The sequence below is a fragment of the Pieris rapae genome, chromosome 24, assembly GCF_905147795.1.
Source record: "Pieris rapae chromosome 24, ilPieRapa1.1, whole genome shotgun sequence".
Classification (NCBI taxonomy): Eukaryota; Metazoa; Arthropoda; class Insecta; order Lepidoptera; family Pieridae; genus Pieris; species Pieris rapae.
The window spans coordinates 5,104,011-5,112,095 of record NC_059532.1 but is presented as its reverse complement, the minus strand read 5'-3'; positions in this window follow the sequence as shown (position 1 = coordinate 5,112,095).

The window sequence follows — 8,085 nt, the reverse complement described above, 5'->3', positions numbered from 1 at the left end:
TGGGCGATATTCGACCATATAGGCCCGGTGTACACTCGCAGATCAGCCTCTCCAGTATCTTCCCCAGTACCGACAGAAGCGTAACGGGCCTGTACGCTTTCGGGTCCGTGAGTGGTCTCCCATTGCCCTTCGGTATCACGACCAGTCTTCCCATCTTCCAAACGTCTGGAAACACGCCTTCCCGAAAACACATGCTGTATATATACATCATCTCCGACGCGGCCACATTCCAAACGACCTTGGCGATGCGCGCCGTAATACCGTCCAGCCCCGGACATTTGTTTGGTAGGCTCTTCACGATCCTATCGAGTGCTGACCTGTCCACTATGTCGACGTCTTTCCCCGACGGTGCGAAAGCGGCGGCAAGGCGTACCCTCGAGTGGTACGGCGAATCGACCGACACATCATCGTCCGGGTACATGACCGCCAAGACTCCGGCCATCGCTTCCTCCATGTTTGTCGCGTATCCCTCCGATAGCTTCATGCCGCTCACAACTCCCGAGGGTGGACGCACACGCCCACTTGCGAGCCGGTACGCCATTCCCCATGGATCTTCATTCCCAGAGTCGGAAATCCTCTTGTAGTGCTCGGTTTCAGCATCCCGCATTGCTCTCCGGTACCTAGAGCGGGCAAGATGAAAGCGTTTTCGCGAGCTCTCCTCGCACAGGCCACCCGCGCGCCTGGCCTGTTGCCACTCCCGACGTAATTTGTTTTGTTGCCTGCGGAGGCCGTCCAGTTCACGCGACCACCACTCGTAGCCCCCATACCGTTTAGGCTCTACTAGCCCCAAGCACTTTCCCGCCGAAGTCACGACAGCGGAAGTAAACGCCGAACAAATTGCCTGAGCGGGCGCGTTAAACGTAAGCCTGCCCACGCGTAACGCCAGGTCCGAGCGAAACCGGTCCCAGTCCACCCCGCGGTCCCGGAACCTCATCGGCACCGTGCCCTGTTCTGTGCTTCGCGCCCGATGCAGTTTATCCGTTGAGCTAACTGAGCCGAGATGGATCACGAACGTAATCAGGCGGTGGTCACTCGTACTAAGATCGGCGTGCACGGTCCATTCGTCAATTCGAACTCCTCTCGTTCCCAGAGTCGCGTCTATGTTAGAACTCCCATTCGGTGAACTGAAAGTATCCGGTTGGCCTTGGACGTTATGGACCAAGAGACCCCACGACAGCACGAAGCTCTCCATTGCCGTCCTACGTTGCTCCGCCAGTCTGCCTCTTCCTCGACACTGGTCCTCGCGACTGTACCACAGCTGAGAGTGGGTGTTGGTATCGACGCCAATAACTACTGGTTTCCCTCGAAGAGCCTCCAGCACACGCTCCAAGTGCTCCAAGTGTGGGGCTATCTCGTCGCTGTACTGGAAGTACGCCGACACCACGTACACGGCGTTCTCCCTTCCTCCAAGCTGTGCCACAAAGCAGTGAGACGTACACAAATTGTGGAGTACGAGCACTGCCAGATCGTTCCTCAGCACGACGATCCCGGCCATTGATGCCTCGCCGTGCTGGTATAGCCCCGGCAGCAGGGCAGCCGAGTATTGCTCCTGAACTAGGCAGACGCTGAGGCTCAGATGCCTTGCGAGAGCCGGCAGCTCTTTGGTAGCCGTCGCCGACCCTTGCAGGTTTATTTGTCCGACCGAGATGTTCATCTTGTCCCCTCGTGTGCTACCTATGGATCTATAATCCATAGTTGGTCCTTTCTAGTGACCGCTTTTCCGCCGCTTGTCTCGCCGGGCATTGGGCCGAAGCGGTTCGGTGGTCCTCCGACGGTTTCCCGGCTTTTTTACACGTTGCGCACCTACGGTACGTGCTCTTGCACGCTTTATGCGTGTGGCCCTCCTCACCACAGTTCCCACAGGTGTCCACTGTTGCCCTGCAGAAGCGTGCCGCGTGCCCATACCCCTGGCACTTCCCGCAGTAGGTAGCGTCCGCATAGTCCCGCACGATATGGCGCTCCCACTCAATATACACGCGCTCTTTGGCGACCAGCTTGTCTCGCCAAGCGGGGCTGCATCTCAGCACCACCGTGGTGCATGCCCCTCCTCGCGCGCTCTTCTTGAAGGCCACGTCGACCTCCTCCTTTCTCCATTCCGTCTGACCCTCAAAGTTTTGAGTCCGCAGCGCTTTCAGAAAAGAGTCCGAGTCGACCCTAGCGCCGTCGACCGCCACTATCGCAACTAAAGGGGCCCTAGCTTTCGGCACCTGAACTCGCAAGTTGTCCGGTACCGCGCGCCTAATTTTATCGGCGTCGACCTTATTCGCCGCCTGTACTATAACACCCGCATTTCCTATTTTCCGCACCTGTGCTATCCCGACCCCAAGCGTTTGGGGGTTGAGCGCTTTTTTTAGCGCCGCCTTAGTGTGCTCCGCGGTCTTTAGCTCCTCCGCTTTGTTTTCTGCCGGATAGAACGCCAGTATCGTACCTGCCGATGCCGGCTTCGGTGCCGGTCCTCGCCCCATGTTCAGCGCCGCCGCGTAGTTACCCTGTGGTTGACCCGCTAACGTGTTCGCGCCTACAATCGCCGTCTGTGCGCCGCCGCGCGTGCTGCGCTCGAGCTCGCAGACCTTCAGGCGCTCTTCGCCCAGCTGCGCCGACAGAAGAGCGATTATCCCCGTTAGCTTCTGCACCTGCACGCCTATCTGAGCGATCTCCGTTTTGTTTAGCTTCGAGGTCGAAGCCGATGTCGCCGCCATTATCAGTTCCCCGGCCAGGTTCGCCTCGACCACGTGTTGCCCTACGGTGGTCGCTATTGGCGACGATGCCCCTTTTTCCTCAGCCGCCTTCTCCGTCGCGCGTGGAGTGGTTGGCGTGCGCTCCTGACAAACCCGTCGCCGAGATGCCTCCTCCGATTCTAACGGCGATGTTCCCTTTCGTTTTCGCGCTCCATCTTCCCGGCGCGTGGATGCGTCCCGCGGTGGTGTCCGCATCAACGATTTTCGCGGCGCAAATCCCGCCTCTAGCCCCTGCCGCTCCAGGTCCTCCAACTCGCGCTCCTTTGACGCCATAATGGCGTCAAAGGTATGACGGTCCATTTACGAATTTAATTTCAATATGATTATATATTTTCCCGTCTAAAATAAAAACAAAAATAAAACTAACACCCTACGCCTGCGCTAACAAAAGGTCAGCGCCTAATCAAAAAGGTAACGCAACCACCTACGGTAACAAAGGTTAACGCCTGAGAAAATATTGTCGCAATACACGCACCGAGTGTACCGACCGAACCGGCTCACGCAACGTCACCGGTCACGCCACCCGATATGTGACGCGCACACGCTTCGTCTCTTTCCCGCACGCTCGAGTGCAAGTGCACCGGTCGCACCGGTCGCACCGACCCACGCTACGTCACCGATCACGCCACCCAGAGAACAAAGGAATGCACAACAAAGAAATTAAAAGGTTTCTAGTATCACTATTTATTATAATTTAACTGAGAAAAACCCGATAAATAAAATACTTCCTATATAATTTGCCGTTTAATACTATTTATAACTTGAAAATAAATTTTGCGCTTACCGCGCCGCGTGGTTATCCACGCGGCTTTCCCTTTTTAAAAAGAAAAATCCTTCCAGATCCGTTAGCACTTTCACCAGCTATTTTTATTTGAATAACGCGCCCTATATCGCGCACGAAATATAGATAATATAACTTCACACAGCTAAACGTGGCTGTAAGTAAGCAATTATGCACGGAGCAACTTAAACACACGTCCGCTCGCTACGAGTACCGAACGACGAGTAGATAGGTAGAGTAGATAGGGACAGCGGGAATCTCGTTAATCCATTCATGCGCGTCACTAATTAGATGACGAGGCATTTGGCTACCTTAAGAGAGTCATAGTTACTCCCGCCGTTTACCCGCGCTTGCTTGAATTTCTTCACGTTGACATTCAGAGCACTGGGCAGAAATCACATTGCGTCAACACCCGCGAGGGCCATCGCAATGCTTTGTTTTAATTAGACAGTCGGATTCCCCTTGTCCGTGCCAGTTCTGAGCTGACCGTTGAACGGCGGTCGTACAGAACCGCGCCGGGCCGCACGCCGCGAAGCGCGCGTCCGTCGCGGCCTTACGGCTAGGAAGATCCGCGGAAGGCCGGAACGCGGGTCCGGATTCAGCACGAAGCGCGCGAACGCAACGAGCATCGACCAGGCCCGGCACCGGCCGCATCCGCTTCCCGTCCAAACCCGACACGCCCCGGTCCTCAGAGCCAATCCTTATTCCGAAGTTACGGATCCAATTTGCCGACTTCCCTTACCTACATTATTCTATCGACTAGAGGCTCTTCACCTTGGAGACCTGCTGCGGATATGGGTACGAACCGGCGCGACATCTCCACGTACATCCCTCACCTGAATTTTCAAGGTCCGCAGAGAGTATCCGGACACCGCCGCAAATGCGGTGCTCTTCGCGTTCCGAACCATATCTCCCTTCTATAGGATTCCATGGAACTCGAACGCTCAGGCAGAAAAGAAAACTCTTCCCGGACCCCTCGGCGGCGTCTTCAGGCCGGGTTGGGTTGGGTTACCCCGTCGAACACTCGCTCGTAATAAACGAGGGAACGATTATTGAAACGGTTCCGCTGCCGGGTTCCGGAATAGGAACCGGATTCCCTTTCGCTCAAAGGGCGTTGTTGTTTTGAAAAAAAAACACGCCGCATCGACATAAGATCTCTCCTTGAGCTTAGGATCGACTGACTCGCGAGCAACTACTGTTCACGCGAAACCCTTCTCCACGTCAGTCCTCCAGGGCCTCGCTGGAGTATTTGCTACTACCACCAAGATCTGCACCGACGGAGGCTCCAGGCGGGCTCACGCCCAGACCCTTCTGCGCTCTCCGCCGCGCACGTCCTACTCGTTACGGCATAAGTATGCGCGTGCATATTAGTGCCCGTAACGGTAGTGTATAGGCAGAACGCTTCAGCGCCATCCATTTTCAGGGCTGGTCCTTGACAAATTAGGGAATTGCCAGTACTTCACTACTCTCGATTTAGCTAGTGGTTTTTACCAAGTGGAAATGGACCCAATCGACATTTCAAAGACCGCATTTAATGTAGAACACGGGCATTTTGAATTTTTGAGAATGCCCATGGGACTTAAGAACTCACCATCAACCTTTCAAAGAGTTATGGACAATGTTTTACGTGGCTTACAAAACGTTATTTGTCTAGTATACTTAGATGATATAATCGTATTTAGCACTAGTTTACAAGAGCATATAATTAACCTTGAAAAAGTATTTCAACGTCTCCGCGAATCTAACTTTAAAATACAAATGGACAAATCAGAATTCCTTAAATTAGAAACAGCATACCTAGGACATATAATAAGTAAAGAAGGAATTAAACCAAATCCGGACAAAATTAAAGCTATAACAAAATACCCAGTCCCGAAAACTACAAAAGAAATAAAACAATTTTTAGGTTTATTAGGCTATTACAGAAAATTTATTCCATTCGCACGAGTTACCAAACCATTAACTAAATGTTTAAAAAAAGGTAGTAAGATTATTTTGAATTCAGAATATATGGATTGTTTTGAAAAATGTAAAGCTCTTTTAACTAATGACCCGATTTTGCAATACCCCGATTTTACAAAGGATTTTATACTGACCACAGATGCATCTAATTTAGCTATTGGCGCCGTTCTTTCTCAAGGCCCAATAGGTTCAGATAAACCTGTCTCATTTGCCTCGCGAACTTTAAATGAAAGCGAAATTAATTATAGTACGATAGAGAAGGAATTGTTGGCTATAGTTTGGGCTACAAAATACTTTAGACCCTATTTATTTGGCCGTAAGTTTAAAATCGTTACAGACCATAAGCCTTTACAATGGATAATGAATTTGAAAGAGCCTAACTCACGTTTAACCCGTTGGCGATTAAAACTTAGTGAATATGACTATACGGTTGTGTATAAAAAAGGTAAGTCGAACACGAATGCTGACGCTTTGTCACGTGTAGAATTAAATAACGAGACAGTAGAATCATTAGTAGTTAATATATCTGACTCCGAATCGACTGTGACATGTCCTGACGATAGACCTCTTATTAGCCTTTCATCGACTGATACTGCACCAACTTTAAGAGCCTACAGCACTGACGAAAGCGACGACGGAGCTGATATAAATCAGGTAGGTACAAAACATACTAGTCGCGAAAGTCCAATACTTGACATCCCCATAAGTGAAGACCCTCTTAACTTGTTTCGAAAGCAAATCCTAATAAAAATCACAAATAACTCACCCTCAACTAAACCCGTTCTTAATAGACCTTTTGAGAATTTTTCGCGCGTCTCTGTACAAATTAATGAGAACAGCCTTCAACAAGAAATTATCGCCATAATTAAAAAATATGTAGATCCGAAAATACGTACTGCTATACTCGTCGAACCCTTAGGAAAAATGTTGAGTATAGTACCTATTATTCAAAACACTTTTCGAAGCTCATCTATGAAATTATTACTTGTTAAACGGCAAGTTGAAAATATTAGAGATTATTTAACCCAACAGGACACGATTAGAAAATATCATGAAGGTAAAACCAACCACCGCGGAATAAATGAAACATATATGTCCTTATCCCAAAGGTATTTCTGGCCTAAAATGAAACAAGATATAGTTAATTACATAAGCATATGCCCAATTTGTAACTCCGCAAAATACGACCGTAATCCCGTACGCCCAGAGTTTAAAATTGTACCGCCACCTTCTCGACCATTTGAAACAGTTCACATAGACGTCTTGACCTTAGAACAAGATAAATTTTTGACTTTCATTGACGCATTTTCTAAGTATGCTCAAGCATACCGACTTAATGACTGTACAGCTCCAAACATAATTGATAAACTATTAACTTTCATGACACATCATGGATCACCTATGACTTTAATTTCCGATAGAGGAACAGAGTTCACAAATCAAGTATTTGCTGAATTCCTACGCCTACATAAAATAAATCACCATATGATAGCACCTCACAGTCCTAATGAAAACGGAATGATAGAGCGTTTACATAGCACCCTTATAGAACATATTAGAATATTAAGATTAAAACACAAAAACGAATCGGCAGCCAATTTAATTTTATACGCTATTTTAGCATATAATAATTCTATACATAGCTTGACTAAATGTAGACCATATGACATTGTTACTGGACATTATGACCCTAGAGACCCTACAGATTTAAACTTAACAGAAAGACTTTTGCAACAATACATACAAAGTCACCGTAACAATATGCTAACAGTGTATAGTATGATACATGACTCATCGTTCGCAGAACGCCAAGCGATAATGCAGAGACACAATTCCCATAGGGAACCCGAGACTGATTACACACCTGGACAGGATGTTTATATAAGTAATCCGATAGCTGCGAGACAAAAGTTAGCTCAACGTTATATACAAGACAAAGTTGTTACAAATTTACCCATACATATATATACCTCCAAAAAACGATTACCTGTATCGAAGTCCCGACTAAAACGTGTTCCAAAAAGTAGTAAATTGTTACAGGATGCTGCTGACAACCCTGATGTTGTCCCTGGACATAGCAATGACCCAGGAGATAAGACTTGAGAATATGGACAACGGACCTGGACTATTACCGTTTAATATCGGACTTACTGACATAATTACCCATTATCATACCTTTTTGCATTTCATTGACTTGGATGAAATTGGCCTGAAGATTGAAACATTAAAGACTCAAATTCATGACATAGAGGGTTACTTTGACAACCACAGTTTACCTATTTCTAAAGCTCGTCTTCAACATTTAACGGAAAAATTAGATAAAGCATCGTTGTTATTAAGTACATTAAAACCTGGTCGCGTTAAAAGAGGTTTAATTAATGGTTTAGGCTCTATTATTAAAAGTGTAACCGGTAACTTAGACTACAGCGATGCCATTAAATATGACGAGGCCATTAAAATTCTTCAAAATAATCAAAATAATATAATTTCCGAATTTAATAATCATATAAGTCTTAGTAAGGCGTGGATGTCCGAGCACGCGAAAATTATTGATAAATTAGTGGAAAATCAAATTGATTTAAATAAAACAATGTATTTTATGAT